A 20,595-nucleotide genomic window follows, 5' to 3' on the forward strand; every position below is an offset into this window, starting at 1 on the left:
ACACACCCATCCCCACATCTCCACACCCACACATACATACACACACACGTCCAGACCACCAGCCCTCTTTCACACGCACATACATACTCTCTTATACGCACACGCACCTTTGTGTTGGGGGCACCTTCATTTTGGAAGTCACTTGACCCTGTTATCTCCCCTGCTGTCCCTCTAACGTCTGACCGCTGCCCGAAGTCAGGACGCCATGATAGACCGTTAGCTCCTACACGCATTTTTTTCTCTCCTTGTTTTTTCTGTGTATCTTTCTGTTGAAGAGCGTAGGCTCGAAACGTAAAAGACTTGTTTTATTTCTATTCCTGAGCGCTATACTAATACATTTGTTTGTTTGTACTCCACCTGCCTTCGTCTTTTGTTTATTTTCGTAAACTTTCCCTTTATATATATATATAGGCGCAGGAGTGGCTGTGTGGTAAGTAGCTTGCTAACCAACCACATGGTTCCGGGTTCAGTCCCACTGCGTGGCATCTTGGGCAAGTGTCTTCTGCTATAGCCCCGGGCCGACCAATGCCTTGTGAGTGGATTTGGTAGACGGAAACTGAAAGAAGCCTGTCGTATATATGTATATATATATATGTATGTGTGTGTGTGTTTCTGTGTCTGTGTTTGTCCCCCTAGCATTGCCTGACAACTGATGCTGGTGTGTTTACGTCCCCGTCACTTAGCAGTTCAGCAAAAGAGACCGATAGAATAAGTACTGGGCTTACATAGAATAAGTTCCGGGGTCGATTTGCTCAACTAAAGGTGGTGCTCCAGCATGGCCGCAGTCAAATGACTGTAAAAGAGTAAAGTAAAAGAGTAAAGAGTAAAGAGTATATCTATAGATTGCATTTCAAGGGGGCCATTCCGTCAATGAAAACCCAGACAGTGCTTGAAATTCTTATTTCTTTTGTTACCAATTTATTCATTAACAATCTAAAAAATGAGCGAAAGCTGGTATAATGACTCACTGAAAATATATGTTTCAACAGATGGTTCCATAATCAGGATCTTGCTGAATGAATACAATATAGGTAGATGCATAGACAGACAGACAAACAGCTAGACAGACAGACAGCTAGACAGACAGACAGTGTATGCATGCATGTTTATTTGAAAATGCAAATGTTGTGTGTGTATGTGAGTGTGTGTGAGTGTGTGTGTGTGTGTGTGCATGGTTGTATTAATGAATGAATGGATGGATGAAACAAAGTAAAGTGGCAGAATGGGATTTTCAAATAAAAATACTTCATTGTACTTCGTGAAATTTGGTTTCATCGTCATCACATACCTTTGAAATCAACAGGGTGAATTTAGTCATTCTTCTTACCAATATGAATAAATACCAGTTAAAGGACTGGGTTTAATCGGCCACAGTTCTATGACTGACAGTGGCAAACAAACAAAAGAAGATCTCTTTTACCCTCTATATCTATCTATTTATCTATCTCTCTATCTATCTCTCTATCTCTCTATCTATCTATCTATCTATATATCTATCTCAATCTATCTCTCTATCTCTCTATCTATCTATCTATCTATATATATATATCTGTTTCTCTGTCTATCTATCTACAAACACACACACACACGACTGTAGTTAATAAATTTTTTTGCAGCCACATGATTTTGGGTTCAGTCCCATTCAGTACCATTTTAGGCAAGCAATTTCTACTAAAGCCCCGGGCTGATCAAAGCTTCATCAATGGATTTGGTCAACAGAAACTGAAAATACCTCATTGCAGCGAGTACTAAGGTGGCGAGCTGGCAGAAACGTTAGCACTCTGGGCGAAATGCTTAGCAGTATTTCGTACTAGCTACGGCGGTACATATTCTAAAATTGGAACGATACAGAGAAGATTAGCATGGCCCCTGTGCAAGGATGACATGCAAATTCGTGAAGCGTTCCATATATAAAAAAAATAAGGTGGCGAGCTGGCAGAAACGTTAGCCCGCTGGGCGAAATGCGTAGCCGTATTTCGTCTGTCTCTACGTTCTGAGTTCAAATTCCGCTGAGGTCGACTTTGCCTTTCATCCTTTCGGGGTCGATTAAATAAGTACCAGTTACGCACTGGGGTTGATATAATCGCCTTAATCCGTTTGTCTCCTCTGTGTGTAGCCCCTTGTGGGCAGTAAAGAAATAAGAAACTGAAAATACCTCATTGCATATATGCTTACTTGCTTACGACAGCCCATTAAAGGTGATGATAGTGTCAGTTCAAGACATCCAAGTCTATATGTATGTGTCTCCCTATCTTGACATCATATGCTGATTGCAAGGAAATGCCACCATCAGATAAGTACTGTTGCTCGTTTGCAATCTTTTTTGAAAATATGGCCATGGCTGTGTGGTAAGGTGCTTGCTCCTCAACCATATGGTTCAGGGTTCTGTACCACTGTGTGGCACCTTGGGCAAGTGTCTTCTGCTAGAGCCCTGGGATGACCAAAGCCTTGTGAGTGGATTTGGTAGGCAGAAATTGAAAGAATCCTGTCGTGTATACATACATACAAGCATAATTACATACATACATACATACATACATACATACATACATATTATGGCTGCCCCCTCGTTATCGAGTATGGCCATTGCACGAAGCTTAACTGTTACTGGTGCTGTGATCGAATGTGACTTTTTAGCCCAGCTAAAGATCTACAATGTCTTGTACAGATTTGGCAGCTAAAACCTTTACTGGTAATAGCCGGCTGTAGTTGTAACTGGGCTTCATGTACCTGTGCATGTCGTTTAAATCCTCCTGCCGAATTACACTCTCTTCCACATGCCTGACAGATATGATTAGTATGGTGTGTTACACCACCACCAGTGGCCAGGTTGTCACTCATCTGTCTCGTTTTATGACTACGAAGATGACTCATGAGTCCAGCTTTACTGAGGCAGGGTCTTGCACAGACATTGCATGTCAGAATCAAAGGAAGACCCTTCCCTTCTGGAAGTGTAACAGCGATGCCCTTCCTGACATCCCTCCTTACTTTCTCATGTGCAACTCGAGATTTCTCAAACGCGGCTGTCCCCTCATGCACAATCCTTCTCCACCTGCTACGATCAATAGCTATGCCTTCCCATGTGTCAGGAGAGATGCAAGCAGCTCTTAAGGAAGCCTTCAGCAAGTCATTATACCTCTTCTTTGATTTATGTGGAGGTCATTCTCCTTTAGCTAACTCTCCATAAAAGAGTTGTTTTGGCATCCTTGAATCCTTCATTCTGACCAGATGACCACTCCATCTGAGCCTTTGCTTTAACACAAGAGCTTCTATACTTACACACCAAGAGCCTTCGAGTATTTCAAGATCACTGATGCGGTCCTTCCACTTAATGCTATCGATCCATCTGAGGCACATCTGATGGAAACGTTCCAGATGTTTAAGGTGGTATCGATATGTGACCCACGTCTCGCAAACATATAGAAGAGAAGAGAGCACACATGCCTTGTACACCTTTATCTTTGTCTTTCTGTATATGTCTCGCCGACTCCAGAGGCGCTTTTCTAGCCTTCCAAAAGCAACACTTGCTTTCCTAATTCTATATGGAACTTCATCATCCACATTGCCATATCTATTAATAGTTAGAGGGAAGAAATCGGAGCCCATTTCAATACAAAATGGAGTGAAACAGGTGGATATTCTGGCACCGACCCTATTTTCCAAATATTTCACAATGGTGTTCTGTATTGCATTCAGAAACTGCAGATATGGTGTTAACGTCCATTAACGAACCTCTGGCAGCATATTTAATATCAGGCGCCTTGCTGCAAAAACAAAGATATTTACCTCTGTCATAAGAGACCTTTTGTATGCTGATGATTGTGAGCTTGTAGCACACAGAGATTGATATGCAACACATTTTGAATGCATTCTCTGATGCTTGCACTGCCTTAGAATTGACAGTCAATCTCAAGAAAACTGTCGTCATGCATCAACCTGCCCCTGGTAAGCAGTATAGTGTACCAAATATTATGTGTTGGATTCCATAGGTTTTACAGAATTTCATTCAATTGATTTTGCTGTAATTGTCTCCCTCACTAGCCTGTTTAGGGAGACAATTGTTCATGTCTGTCTGTCTGTATGTGTGTGTGTGTGTGTGTGTGTATATATATATATATATATAGATAGATGTGTGTGTGTGTGTATGGCTTCAGTTCCACTATGCAGCACTTTGGACAAGTGTCTTCTACTAGTCTTGTGAGTGAATTTGGTGTATAGAAGTTCTGTCATGTGTATACATGTGTGAAAGTGCTTGTGCCTCCTTTGCTCTGTGTGTGTGTACATATGTATGTATGTATGTATGTATGTATGTATGTATGTATGTATGTATGTATGTAAGTGCATCTTAAAAACCTCCTAGAGTTGGTTTTTTTTGTTTACTAACTGCATGAATAATCTTAGTTAATCAGTTTTATTTTTTTGTTACTGTTTTCAACTCTTTATATTAAATAAGTAAATGTTCTACTGTATTTGAAATTAATATGTGAAACCAATTCTCTCTTGAACTATTTTCCTTACCCGTATTGTTGATGGTTATATTTACTGATGCAGTTTAAAGTTTATGCTAAGATTATTAGACTTTGAGAGTAAAATCATCACATGTTATAAAGTAGACACATGCTAAAGTAAAGATTATAAAATATTTGTATGTGTGTTATCGTTTTGCAATTCAAAGTGTCCTTTATAATAGTTCTTACTCTGTTAAAAACTTCTGTGAGAGAACCATACACTTACTAAGTCAACACTAAGTGCACACACTTCAGTCCATTATTGCTCAGGTAGTGCTATCATGATATGTCACTGGTCCGTGTTTCTACAGTTGAAAAAAAGGAATGAAGGATGTTCACACATACACAAATATGCACACACATTCACACACCGACACAGACATATATATTCGTGCATGCCTCAAAAATCGGTTTCTTTTTTATTTTATTTTTTAAACATTATTAATTGACATTGACACAATAAAACAATGTCAGTTTAGCAAGATAAAAGCTAATGACAAGAGTTTACACTGCCGTATGTGACACTTGATGGACTACTTCATGCGTTCACATGAGAATTTGATATTAAATTAAAGAAAGGCAAAACACTTACAGACAGTGAAACAAGTTCAAGGTTTCCTTCTCTTAGTGATAATCACACCCTTCCCATTTTCCTATTTATAATGTTAATTAACAGTTTCATTATGTCAATGAAATTTATTGGTCATGAAGAGGGAATGGCAAAAATAAAATAAAAACACTTGACTGTTAATATTTAAGTGTAAACAAAAAGAAAAGTTCAATCTTATTGGAAAATGTTATCATTCAGATTTGATTCATATGTGATATTTTTATTGATCTTTGGAACATTTGATAATTACTTCCTACTTGTAGCTGGTATAGTTATATTCAAACAATACAGTAGTCTTATTTCACATGGCATCGTTTAATTAACCCTTTTGTAACTGTATTTAGTTTGAGATGCTTTGTTTCTTTCAATTAATTTTAAATATAACAAAGAATTTAGTAAAATAGCTAAGTTATCATTAGCTAACTGTTAGGAACATAAATTACGAATAAGGTTTGGTAGAAGATTTTAATTCAAAACTTATGAAAGCAAGACATTTGTACTTCAGAGCCAGAGCCGGTTTCAGCTGGGTTGGTATCAAAAGGGCTAATGCCAATGTGTACCTGTGTGCCTGCATGTGCACCTGGTTATATTTCATTATAATCTGATGGATATATAAAATTAAATGCAGGTTAATTTTATATATCTCTAAAGTTAGCTATAGAAGTGGAAAATAGAAAACAAATCAAGTCAGGAAATTACCAGATGAAAAAAAAAAAATCATTGGCTCCAAATAAAGGCACTGATATCATTTCATAGTTTCTACATATGAACCAATGATGTTCTAAAGCCTAATATTTACTATGGTCCAGTAAGATACTCCATGTCACTATAATTTGTTTTTGTGCACTGATATACTGGTATATCATCAACATCATCAATATGTAGTGGATGCTTAGTGAAATTCTCTCTCTTTCTCATATATAACATAAACACGGATGTAGCAGATAACAGCTAACCTTTGGCCGCTTGGGCCCTGTTGTGTACACTACTCTGATTGGTTGGATTTGGTGCAGTTTGTATCTTGCTCTATCCCGTGCCAATGTGCAACCCAACCAATCGCAGCCTTCTGATAAGGTCCTGTGACAGTTTTTCTATATCTCCATTTGAGCCTATAATTTGCTATAAAGCACAGTGATTCATCGAGTCGAGCGTCTTTGGTTTTAGACCACTGACCACAGAGCGACACAGCCAGTTCCAGCGACTACACCAGCAACAACTTGGTGAATCAACTCATTTGTCCAGCATTATTCAGGACCTCCATCTCCATCTGATGGATACATAAAATTAAATGCAGGTTAATTTTATATATCTCTAAAGTTAGCTATAGAAGTGGAAAATAGAAAACAAATCAAGCCAGGAAATTACCAGATGAAAAAAAAAATCATTGGCTCTAAATAAAGGCACTGATATCATTTCATAGTTTCTACATATGAACCAATGATGTTCTAAAGCCTAAAATTTACTATGATCCAGTAAGATACTCCATGTCACTATAATTTGTTTTTGTGCACTGATATACTGGTATATCATCATCAACACTTAACATCCATTTTCCATTGCTGGCATAGGCTGGACAGTTTGACAGAATTCAACGAGTCACAGAGCTCTATCATGCCCCAGTGTCAGCTTTAGTATAATTTCTATAGTTGGATGTCCTTCCTGATGCTAACCACATTTCCCTATCTCCATCATTTATTACAACCCACCACCATACATCTATATCATTACAATGTCTATGATCTACAATAGCTTTCAAAAATAGTGGCATAGCATTACAATTTATTACATTAGTCTTCATTCCTCACACTTACCACGACCCATTGGGTAATAAGAGCTCTACCTAGTACAAATGCAAGTCCTGTCATGAGCCTGCTCCCAAGCCATACCAAGCCCTTATCTGCTAGGTCTTCCTCTACAGTACTCGACCAGACTTTAACAAAACTATTTCACTTCCTATGCCCTCTTTCTGGCCTCCACTTGAGAAAGACACTTAATGCTCTCCTCATAGGTCTCGTCATGGCCAAGTATTTTCCATTGTCTCACAATGATAGTATCCTATAATTGACTCAGTCCAGTCCTTCTACATAAGTGATGTAGAAATGCTTAGAATTCCTTTCATAATCCACTGTAATCCACAGCATTATCACCATATCATCATAACCTATAATGATTTATCATAATTCACTGATATACTCTCATGCAACTATACCTTTAATCTGCTATAGCCAATTGGTACATTTTTATGACATTATGGTGTCTATAATATGATAGGTGCTTACGTGGCTGTGTGGTTAAGAAACTTGCTTTCCACTTCCAACTGCATGGCATCATGGACAGGTGTCTTCTACAAGAGCCCTGGGCTGATCAAAGCCTTGTAAGTGGATTTGGTTGACAGAAACCAAAAGAAGCTCATTGTAAGTATGTATGTATACTCTTTTACTTGTTTCAGTCATTTGACTGCGGCCATGCTGGAGCACCGCCTTTAATCGAGCAACTCGACCCCGGGACTTATTCTTTTGTAAGCCCAGTACTTATTTTATCGGTCTCTTTTGCCGAACCGCTAAGTAACAGGGACATAAACACACCAGCATCGGTTGTCAAGCAATGTTAGGGGGACAAACACAGACACACAAACACACACACGCATATATATATACATATATACGATGGGCTTCTTTCAGTTTCCGTCTACCAAATCCACTCACAAGGCTTTGGTCAACCCGAGGCTATAGTAGAAGACACTTGCCCAAGGTGCCATGCAGTGGGACTGAACCCGGAACCATGTGGTTGGTAAACAAGCTACTTACCACACAGCCACTCATATCATCATCATCATCATCATCATTTAGCGTCCATTTTCCATGCTAGCATGGGTTGGATGGTTCAACTGGGGTCTGTGAAGCCAGAAGGCTTCATCAGGCCCAGTCAGATCTGGCAGTGTTTCTACGGCTGGATGCCCTTCCTAACGCCAACCTATCCGTGAGTGTAGTGGGTGCTTTTTACGTGCCACCTGCACAGGTTCCAGACAGAGCTGGCAAACGGCCACGAACGGATGGTGCTTTTACGTGCCACCGGCACGGGGGCCAGGCGAGGCTGGCATCGGACACGGACGGATGGTGCTTTTACGTGCCACCGGCACAAGGGCCAGGCGAGGCTGGCAACAGACACGAGTGGATGGTGCTTTTACGTTCCACCGGCATGGGGGCTAGGCGAGGCTGGCAGCAGACACGAACGGATGGTGCTTTTATGTGCCACCGGCACGGAGGCCAGACGGGGCAGCTCCGACAACGACCACGATCGGATGGTTCGCTTAACCACAGCTGCAATTTCCACTGATGTTGATCGACCTCAATTTTGGTTCTGCTTTCTGATATCTGATTTGATTTGGTTTGATTTTGACTGTTCTCACTGGTCTTGCCGGGTCTTCTCACGCACAGCATACTTCCATAGGTCTCGGTCTCTAGTCATTTCCTTGGTGAGACCTAAAGTTCGAAGGTCGTGCTTCACCACCTCGTCCCAGGTTTTCCTGGGTCTACCTCTTCCACAGGTTCCCTCAACTGCTAGGGTATGGCACTTTTGCACACAACTATCTTCACCCATTCTTGTCACATGCCCGTACCAGCGCAGACGTCACTCTTGCACACCACAACTGATGCTTCTTAGGTCCAACTTTTCTCTCAAGGTACTTACACTCTGTCGATTATGAACACTGACATTACACATCCATCGGAGCATACTGGCTTCATTTCTTGCGAGCTTACGCATATCCTCAGCAGTCACAGCCCATGTTTCACTACCATGTAGCATGGCTGTACGTACACATGCATCATACAGCCTGCCTTTTACTCTGAGCAAGAGGCCTTTTGTCAACAGCAGGGGTAAGAGCTCTCTAAACTTTGCCCAGGCTATTCTTACTCTAGTAGTTACACTTTCAGCACCCCCATCCCCGCTACTGACTTGGTCACCTAGGTAGCGGAAGCTATCAACTACTTCTAGTTTTTCTCCCTGGAACGTGGTAGAAGTTGGTCTCTGCACATTTTCAGTGTTTATTGCTCCTGAGCATCTGCCACAGACAAAAACTATTTTTCTAGTTAGCCTTCCTTTGACATTGCTACACCTCTTATGTGTCCATAGCTTACACTTGGTACACCTTATAGAGTTTCTACCTACACCTTTTCTTTTTTTTTCTACCTACACCTTTTTTATACATATATATATATATATATATATATATATATATAACGGGAAGGTTTACAAAAATAAACAAAAGACGAAGGCAAGTGGAGTACAAACAAACAAATGTATTAGTATAGTGCTCGGGAATAGAAAAAGTCTTTTACGTTTCGAGCCTACGCTCTTCGACAGAAAGATAAACAAAAAAAAACAAGGAGAGAAAAAAAAGCGTGTAGTGGCTAACGATCTATCATGGCGTCCTGATTTCAGGCAGCGGTCAGACGCTAGACGGACAGCAGGGGAGATAACAGGGTCGAGTGACTTCCAAAACGAAGGTGCCGCCAACACAAAGGCGCGTGTGTGTATAAGAGAGTATGTATGTGCGTGTGAAAGAGGGCTGGTGGTCTGGACTTGTGTGTGTGTATGTATGTGTGGGTGTGGAGATGTGGGGATGGGTGTGTGCCGTGGGTGTGTGGGTGGTGTGTTGTGATGTGATGTGTAATGTTGTATGGTGTAGTGTAGTGTGCTGTGATGTTGTGGGGAGGTGGGGAGGCGAGATTGGGGAAAGCCCAGGTGGGGTGTGGGTTCGGCTGGGGGTTGGGGTAGAGTGGGGGTTGTGGGGAGAGTGAGAGGGGGAAATAAGAGAGGGGGTCGGTTCTCTGGTACTGTTCACTGACGTCATATAATTCCAAACCAATCAAAACCAAACTTCAACGAATATAAGGAAAAGACCCATAACTGTATCCTGTTAGGAAACCAACCAAGCAGGACGACAAGCTAGACGAAGGAAGAAAAACGTCATCAATTTTTTAACGAATCAAAATCAGAACTGACCCATAACTGTATCTTGTAAGGAAACCAACCAAGCAGAACGACAAGCTTGACCACAGAGGTAAAACGTCATCAATTTTTTAACGAATCAAAATCAGATCCGCTCGCAGAGAAAAAATCTTTTTATAAATTCATCATTCCCTAAGACATACCACTGCCAGTGGGAGTGACTGTTTAAGGATCTGAGAAATTGTAATTCCCCCACCTCCACTATTTTAATTCTCTCACTGTGGCCGTAGCAGTAGGAGGCTGTTGATCGTAGCAGCAATGGTAGTGACCACGGTGGTTGTAGTAGTAGTGCTAGTGGGAGCAGTCGTAGTGGTTGTGGTAGAATTTCATTTTTCTTTTTCGGAAGACCAATGTTTTGTTTTAATATTCCTGGCCTAGGGTGTTCAAACTTGGTCTAAATTTTTTGATGAAATAAAGTTCTTTATTTTGGCGTTGTGTGAAGGTTACGCTGTCACTGAATTTGTAAAGTGGGTAAGTTGTAAATTTCGGATTTTCATTTGCAGCACATCTATCTATGTGTCCGCTGACCGGTATTTTCCGGTATTCAGGGTTTCTAATTTGTGATTTATGCACCGCCATCCTGTTACGTAAGCTATTTTTTGTATGGCCTATATATTGCCTATTGCAGCCTGTGCATGTTAAGACGTAAATTAAGTTTTCTGATGCACAGGTGAAGTTTGTTCTAATGGTGAACTGATGGCCTTGTTCTAGTATAAATTCTGAACCTTCTACCAAGATGACACAGATTCAGCAGTTGGGCCTTCCACATTTTCTAACTGCTGGTTTTGTGGTTGATGTTGAGTGCAGTTTAGCTTGGGTTAAAATCCTTTTCAAGGATTTTGGTTGCCGTTTACTTTTAATGATGGTGTGTGTTTCGAGGATCCGGTTCATCTTTGGGTCTCCCTTTAGTAGGGCTGTGCTTTGTAGTATGGTGCTGAAGGCCTCATTATTAAGTGGGTTGTGTGTAGAGATGTAGGGAAGGGTTTTTAATTGTTCTTTCTTTTTTGGTTTTGTTTGTCTCAGGTCTTCCATACTTAATTTAAGTGCCCGTTGGATTGCACTGTCTATTAGGGGCTGTGGATAGTTTCTATTTATGAGTGTGGTTCTAAGTTCCTGGAGACGTGTGTGTCAGGTGTTTGTGTCTGATATTATGGTGCAAATCCTTCTAGCTAGACAAAAAGGGACATTTATTCTAGTGTATATATATGTATTATTTTTGTATTCTTATTCGTGTAACATAATCCGTTTTTCTGTCCTTGTTTTGTATACATTCGGAGCTTTTTTCCAAGGAATCTAATGCCCTTAGCTTAGTTTTTCCTTGGGGCTGGCCAGATCGGAGCAATCTCAAGGTTAATCAGCTGAAATTGCGAGGATGATCCGGTTCTTGACTGAAGATTGAAGGCTTCGAATGTCCCGTTTTTTGTACTGTCTTCTGTTTTGCGTTCTTGTCCTAGTTTGTATTTATATATATATATATATATATATAGCGGCGTACGTACCCTCTCTCTTATATGTAAGTATGATTCTACAACACTTGGTACGACTCTACAACACTGTCTCTTCCCCTTCTCCTACATTTCTTTGCTCTTCACTTTGTCCCTGTGTTTTTTTCTCGCTCTCTCTCTCTCTTCTCCTTCTCCTTAATTCCTCTGTCCCTCTTTTCCTCTCGCTTCTCTTCACACGTGACTGACTACTGGCCTTTTGGGTCTGGCAGCGGTCTGGCAGTGGTAACATCAACATTTTTTTTCTCTGCCCCAAGGCACATTCCTAACACGCCAGCTGAGTTTAATTCGTCTAAGTCAAAAGACGCCTGTTTGTGACGTCCTGTTATTGTTATTATTATTATTATTATTGTTTTCACATATTATTTTTGTATTCATATTCGTGTAACATTGTCCATTTTTCTATCCTTGTTTTGTATACATTCGGAGCTTTTTTCCAAGGAATCTAAATGCCCTTAGCTTAGTTTTTCCTTGGGGCTGGCCAGATTGGAGCAATCTCAAGGTTAATCAGCCGAAATTGCGAGGATGATCCGGTTCTTGACTGAAGATTGAAAGCTTCGAATGTCCCGTCCGTGTTTTTTGTATCGTCTTCTAAATGTTTTGTGTTCTTGTCTCAGTTTGTATATTTATATATACCAACCACATGGTTCCGGGTTCAGTCCCACTGCATGGCATCTTGGGCAAGTGTCTTCTGCTATAGCCTCGGGCCAACCAATGCCTTGTGAGTGGATTTGGTAGACGGAAACTGAAAGAAGCCCGTCGTATATATGTATGTATATATATATGTGTGTATGTTTGTGTGTCTGTGTTTGTCCCCCTAGCATTGCTTGACAACCGATGCTGGTGTGTTTACGTCCCCGTCACTTAGCGGTTCGGCAAAACAGACCGATAGAATAAGTACTGGGCTTACAAAGAATAAGTCCTGGGGTCGATTTGCTCGACTAAAGGCGGTGCTCTAGCATGACCGCAGTCAAATGACTGAAACAAGTAAAAGAGTAAAGAGTAAGAGTATATATATAATACAAGCAAATTTGTTCATTTCCAGTCTTCTATGAAAAACATGTCTGGCCATGGGGAAAAGTTACCTTGCATGGAAACAGGTGAGAGTTGGGTATGAAGAAGCACACCTGGTCAAAGAAAACCTGCCTCAATAGACTGCATCCAAGTGATACAAGCAAGGAAATGTGAACATTGAAATGATGGTGATGATGATGATGATCCTACTGTAGTCTATGTCACTATGTGGAAGCACTCCGTCGGTTACGACGACGAGGGCTCCGGTTGATCCGAATCAACGGAACAGCTTGCTCGTGAAATTAACGTGTAAGTGGCTGAGCACTCCACAGACACGTGTACCCTTAACGCAGTTCTCGGGGATATTCAGCGTGACACAGAGAGTGACAAGGCCGGCCCTTTGAAATACAGGTACAACAGAAACAGGAAGTAAGAGTGAGAGAAAGTTGTGGTGAAAGAGTACAGCAGGGATCACCACCATCCCCTGCCGGAGCCTCGTGGAGCTTTTAGGTGTTTTCGCTGAATAAACACTCACAACGCCCGGTCTGGGAATCGAAACCGCGACCCTATGACCACGAGTCTGCTGCCCTAACCATTGGGCCATTGCGCCTCCACCGCTCTATGTCACTATAATAGACCTATGAAAGTTGAGTCTCTATATTGAGATTGATTATCAACTTCCTTGCAGAAAATGCATTCTTCAATATCTATAAATGCTTTATTCACAAAGGAATCCCTTTGCTACATTTCAGCTGGTATCCTGCTGATGTTCTTTCTTACTTTAATCAAGTTCAGAAGTATATTTCCAATATCATTGGTTCTGTTTTGACAGCTAAACTTTAACCATTCTCACGCCACCTGGACATTGATTCCTTATCCCTATTCCATAAATAATTCCATTGAACTTTCTCCTCTTAAAATTACTAGTCATGTAGCTCATCTTTCTCCAATTTATCCTTTTCACTGTTGTTATCCTTCCCTATAAGAAATGTTTTGATTCCAGCCATTTCTGTCCTTGAACAGCTGTCTTACAGATCCCTTTTTTTTTCTTGTTTCCATAGATAAATACAATCTTAACTCTTTTAATTCTTGCATTAATTATTTTATAATTCTTCGGGCAGATTCTCATTAGATTTTTTTCTTTCCTTTTCTCTGGTACTCCCATCATACTAAGTGGTTAGTTGAAGAATGTGGAGGCGCAATGGCCCAGTGGTTAGGGCAGCGGACTCGTGGTCATAGGATCGCGGTTTCAATTCCCAGACCGGGCGTTGTGAGTGTTTATTGAGCGAAAACACCTAAAGCTCCATGATGCTCCGGCAGGGGATGGTGGTGATCCCTGCTGTACTCTTTCACCACAACTTTCTCTCACTCTTACTTCCTGTTTCTGTTGTACCTGTATTTCAAAGGGCCGGCCTTGTCACTCTCTGTGTCGCGCTGAATATCCCCGAGAACTACGTTAAGGGTACACGTGTCTGTGGAGTGCTCAGCCACTTACACGTTAATTTCACGAGCAGGCTGTTCCGTTGATCGGATCAACCGGAACCCTTGTCGTCGTAACCGACGGAGTGCTTCCCTAAGTTGAAGAATGTTTTATTGTTAGTTGCTTGCCACCTTGTTTGGAGTGGCTTCCAAAAAAAAAAAATAGTCTACTCACACTCACTAGAACCCAGAGGTTCTCAAACTGACCCACCCTTACCCCATAAAAAAAATAATAATTAGGGATTTGTTTTGCCCATATAATTCTTCTCTCATTGCCATGGTGCTGGTTAAGTTTAAAAGTTTAAAACCATCTTGATTTTATTAAATATGGTATTTTCATTCACCCATTTTCAGTCTTCATAGATCCACCCTCAGGAAGTGAGAGATTTTGACTCCCCCAATGAGAAACTGTTATAACCTACGAAATCTATAGTGGACTGATAGACAATAAGCTTTAAGTTAGCCATAGATTTCCCTATAAGCTCTATTGTTTACGAAAATTCACTGATAAACAGCCGTCCTTATAATTGACAAGATTAATTACCACTTCACTACGGAGTTTACAATCTTACTATGTCATAGGCGTAGGAGTGGCTGTGTGGTAAGTAGCTTGTCTACCAACCACATGGTTCCGGGTTCAGTCCCACTGCGTGGCATCTTGGGCAAGTGTCTTCTGCTATAGCCCCGGGCCGACCAATGCCTTGTGAGTGGATTTGGTAGACAGAAACTGAAAGAAGCCTGTATATATATATGTATGTGTGTGTGTGTGTTTGTGTGTCTGTGTTTGTCCCCCTAGCATTGCTTGACAACCGATGCTGGTGTATTTACGTCCCCGTCACTTAGCGGTTCGGCAAAAGAGACCGATAGAATAAGTACTGGGCTTACAAAGAATAAGTCCCGGGGTCGATTTGCTCGACTAAAGGCGGTGCTCCAGCATGGCCGCAGTCAAATGACTGAAACAAGTAAAAGAGAGAAAGAGTCACTAAATATAAAATGATCTACTATAATCCACTGTAATACTTCTACCAAAACTATGATCTTGTATAGCCCACTTCTTATATATTATGTAAGTTACATATAATTAGTGATCAAAAATAACATTTCTGTCCGATGGGACGTTCGCCTTTTTTCTGAATCTGCAACTGTGCGTGTGTGAGTGTCCTATTTTTGATTAGTTACATAATCAAACGTAACAGATCTGTTGATATATTTAAAGTTGGTGACGCCTTTTAATAACATCAAAACTGTTTTCATTGCTTCGGTTGTTGAAGCCTTTAACAGTTTAATCATCACAACCCAAGCAGTACTTAGTTGTTGACTGTTGTTGTCTCAGGAATAAAAAACTCAAACTTATGCTATGCTAACGATGCTGATGTTGACACTTAAGAAGTGGATGACAATGTCACGTATGACAGTGATGATGGTGGTGGCGGTGGGGGTGATATAGGAGGAGGAGGAAGGGATGGTGGTGACGGTGAATAACGAAGAGGAGGTTAACAAAAGCAGCAACAATAATACTTCTGTTGTAGCTGATGATGACGATGATGATGATGATGGTGATTACAACAGTTATTGTTGCTCAGTGCTGTCAACTTCTTTCAGCAACTATATTAACCTAACAAGTGATCCATAATTAATTATAGTACTGCTGTACTTCCCACTCGGCCCGACAACTTAACATCCTATCTCTCAGTGAGTAGAGCATACACGGAAAGAACGGACACACGGACACACACACACACATGTAAATAGTGTGCATTGGGTGTTGGAGTCATCTCCTCTTCTCTGTCCTAATCTCTACTTGTTTATGGTATGACTGCCCTGTAAACTGGACGAGCCTTTGTCTTTAAGGGCCAGAAATATAATCCACCCATGTTTACTTATCCGATACTTTTTTTCTGCCTTCGCCGCTGCACCACCCTACACGACTCAAGTGGGTAACTTGCCAAACATTTTTTCTACATGCTACAGATATACCTGTCTGCTTGCCTACCTGGCTACCTGCACACACTGCTCTCTCTCTCTTTTTCTCTCTCTCCACACGCACACACATATCTCACAGAACTGAAAAGAACACACCCACATTTCACCTTGTTACTTTACGGCTCTACCAATATAGAAATTTGTTTCTTCACAATAGGTTTTGGTATTGGGATAATTACAACTATGCCTGGTTGTTTACTGCAGTTTCAGGACACGCGGTAGTAGCTGCTATTTAGCTACAGGCCAACCCTAATCGAACAAGCTAATGATCTACCATGTTCCAGACGTGACCATCCTCTTTTTTTTTCTTTACATAGGTTCACATTCTCCTCTCTGTATGTGTGTATGTGTGTAAATTTAGCTTCTATTTCTAGCAGGTCGAATGACTTCTTAGAGACCTGCCTCTTTTGCTTGGGTTGTGTCGGTTCACTCTCTGTGGTATGTGTGTGATTTCAGTTACGTGCAACAGTTTGCAGTCTGTTGTTTGTACTTGGGATTTGGTTTACATGTGCTTTATGTTGTTTACAAAACTATTGCGTTGTTTTGCTTCGTACAACTGTTAACAGGGGGGCGGTTGTTTCTTACTTCCATAAATAACAATTAGAGATAAAAACAACGCACAGGATGGAACAACGTCGAAGGAACTATGAATAGAAATGTATAAAACAATGAATTTAATAGTCTTTTGGAACAAACGTGCATAAATGGGGAAGCTAATGGCATAAGTTCAGATTGGAGCTCCTCGACTTTGTTTCCTCATGCCTTTTTGCAAAATACATCATTCAATGAAATTTTGCTGGCACATTTTCAGCAATTTTACTTTTTTTTTTGTCTTTAAAACATTATCATTATGTAATTTACTCTCTCAAACTGTATTGCTACAAAACGTCATTTAAAAATATTCAGAGAGCCATGCCTAAACTATGTTGACTGGGTGGAGCACCAATCTGCAGTTATGCCAAACGGATAGGAAATAAAAATTCAGTGTGTTGCATCAATTCTAAATAAAGATTTTCTCAAAGTATTTCTCCGAAAGCTAAGGTACTTTAATTTTCTTTTGAAGTAAACTTACTAGTCCACATCTATGAAAGAAATTTGACAGGCAAACTTCCAGGTTACTCGCACAAACACATTATTAACTTGTTATCTATTTACTTTATATATATATATATATATAATATATATATAACTTTTCGGACCTTTGTAATTTCATTCCCTTCCTATTAATTCCAGTCAATACATTTCTCAAGTTTGTTGCATCTCACCTCTCTGAACCCATTCAAAAGCCTTTTCCACAAACTCTACCCTACTGGACTTCTATTCCAACGGTACCAGCGACTATCTTTGCCTCTATGTTCTCTCTAACCTCCAATAATTCACGTTAATCATTAACTATACTCACCTCAGTCAGCCCTGGCTGATAGAAAATATACACGTGTGTCATTACACTTGTATTGAAAGGTCAGTTAGTGAATTTAATATAGTAAACATCTATCAATAGATGAACCATAGGATAAAAGTATATCCTCCCCATCAGACACGGATTATCATAAACAATATTTAACGCTGGTTAAACTATAACAAAATAACCCCAAGTCATGTCACTGAAAATACTAATCTATAAAAACAGGATGATTTGCAAAATATTAAAAAAAAAAACATGAGTACGTTGCAAAATAACATTTTCTGGGGCAGAAAATGGAAAACGTTCAGTATTGGTAGTTAGTGGTCATATAAACATATAAACAACATATTACGCATTGAATCTAAAGTTTGAAAATTCTTAGCAGATTTTGTTAATTCTTGTACAAATCACGAACATTCTCATGGCACGTATGACGTTAGTTTCTAGTACTGAGAAGATCAAATAATCTGCATGATCTAATACATTTTATAAGTTTTCACGAAAGCCTGAAAGCTATTCCTCACAACTGGTTAAAGTAAGGCAGTTTAGGTATTCAGTAGTATTCTACTTAAAAGCAAACAAATTCATTCCATCTTGTTTGTTTCTATAAAGCCTCATGTCATCATCGCTCTGACAGACAATGGAAATTATGCAGTTTAGTATTAAATGCTTACTGCTGGATAGCCTCAAGTTAGTAAACACGATTAAAGATGTTCTTGTGTGACTATCTCATCATTTTACATATAAAGGACACACTGCACTATATTACCCCACCCTATTAATATCATTTAAAATGATAAAGATATAGTTTGAAGGAGACTTGGCTGTTATTTTTAGCTGCTCGAATAACTGCGTAGCGGTTCACGCACCAGCTCGCAGAGATGAAAGCTTTTTTTTTTTTGATCAATGGCAATTAACCATCTCTCACCAGAATAACTTTTGAAAGGCATCTGAAGTATTTTTAAAAAAGAAATTAAACTTTATAAAGTTTAAGGCTTCCTATAGAATAACGACGAAAAGTTCAAGTTAAAATTTTTAAGAAATACATTTGACTCGAATAAGTCTTATTTCATTGAAAGTTCTCATTGCATCTAATTAAAGAAAATTTGAACGAGACGGGTGCGTGTGTGTGTGTAATGTTTACATGGCAATTTAGTTAACAGCCATAAGTTTTATTTCTTCCTAGATACTTCGAGGTAGCCCGCTCGTAATAAAATGAATTGATAAAAGGAAACTTTCGATATTCATATTATTTATTCAACAATCAACGTAATTTCATTTTTTTAGGCTGCAGAAACGTCGCATCGTACATAATAAGTTTTGTAGGCATAACTGGTGAGGATGAGAGTGTAAGTGCACTTCTTGTATTTCTACGATTTGAAAAATTAAGTTTGAAGTTTGCTCAGTAAAAAAATACAGTTTAACTTGTAACCTATTTCGTAGACTTTTTTTAAATAACGCATAACATCCCCCCCCCTCTGAAGTATAAAGTCTTTAGTGTATGTATATATATATAGACAACAGTTACAAAGAATACGGGATATATTAAGGTCAATCAACTTGAATTGCTCGAATAACGGTAGGGGCAAAGGGGTTAGTGCCCAGCAGTAGAAGCAGCAGCCGTTAGTCAATGTCAGGGGGTCAGCAGTAGTGCGACGTCACTGTCTGTACATGTCTTGCCCTCCCCTTCAAACTACAAAGTTTTATTTGCTGCGCAGAATCTCGAACTTCCTCCTTCTCCTTTGCTTTGTTGTACCTTAAAGTGTCTGCAGTCCAAAACAATAGAGGTTTACCCCATGTTCCTTCCCGTCTCTCTAAAATAATTAAAACGTTAACTGGGTTACTATACAGAACCTGCAACGCTTCTAACGCCCTCAACGAGCACCTGCACATTTTCCTTTGTTGTTGTTTGATCTAATTTCGATCATTTTCCTTTGTTTATATATTTGTTTCTGAGCGATTCAAGAGAGGCATACATATTTACCCATCTATTAAATCATTTAAAGAAATTCTTAGTAATTTCTTCCTCCCACCGTTCAATCTGACTTATTTCTAGAACTCCCTTTTTCGAATTTTTAACAGAAGTCTGACTTCCGGTTTGTAAACACACAAAACAATCGGAATTATTTATTTGCAATAAATAAAATATTAGACTACTAAGCTGAGTTCGTTACTATTAAATGTGTTTCACGATCGGTTACGATATGCTATGTGTTCCAGTTCAGATCGTTGTTGGGAACCTGAGGATATTGGGACGGTTCGTTACGTTCTGAGTTCAAATTCCGCCGAGGTCAACTTTGCCTTTCATCCTTTCGGGGTCGATTAAATAAGTACCAGTTACGCACTGGAGTCGATGTAATTGACTTATTTATTCCCTTTGTCTGTCATTGTTTGTCCCCTCTAGGTTTAGTCCCCTGTGGGCAATAAAGAAATATAAATGGAATAGGATTTTATTTTTGTCAACGGCAATTAACCATCTTTAAACCTAAGGGTTTAAGGGGATATTTTTTACCTTTCGTTTATTTCAGTCATTAGATATCGACATTGCTTGGGCATCGCCCTGAAGAATTTCTAGTCGACTGAATCGACCCCAGTACATTTCTTTAAGCTTGGTACTTATTTTATCAAGTCCTTTGCCGGACCGCTAGGTTACGAGGACGTAAACATACCAATACCGGTTGTCAAGCAGTGGTGGGAGACAAAACACACACACACAAACAAACATACATACATACATACATATATATATATATATAATATATATATATATATATATATATATATATATGTATAGATATATGTGAATATGCGGGTGTGTATATGTGTATATATATATATATGTAGATGTACAAGTGAGAGCCTCCCCACTTACCTAAAACTCTATTTTTCTATTTATATATTTTTTTATCTTTTTATTCTTTTATTTATTCTTTTATCTACTTTACCACCGATTCCTTTGACCACTCCCCTAATAATGACAGTTTTGCGCCATGCCTACCCCCAAAAAAGTCCCCCACCACCACCCATTTAAACCTGCCTAAATGTATAAATGCCAAAACAACTCTTGTCTACTAGCTTCCT

The 20,595-nt window shown here is 39.7% G+C and overlaps 1 non-coding gene across 1 annotated transcript; it reads left to right on the forward strand.

Annotated features, from left to right (window-relative positions):
• Positions 1–1,807: 1,807 nt before the first annotated feature.
• On the forward strand, positions 1,808–1,914 carry LOC115220370. Its single transcript, XR_003882517.1, has one exon. It is a non-coding gene; the product is annotated as a U6 spliceosomal RNA (small nuclear RNA).
• The last annotated feature ends 18,681 nt before the right edge of the window (positions 1,915–20,595 follow it).

Source organism: Octopus sinensis, linkage group LG1 (assembly GCF_006345805.1).
Source record: "Octopus sinensis linkage group LG1, ASM634580v1, whole genome shotgun sequence".
Lineage (NCBI taxonomy): Eukaryota > Metazoa > Mollusca > Cephalopoda > Octopoda > Octopodidae > Octopus > Octopus sinensis.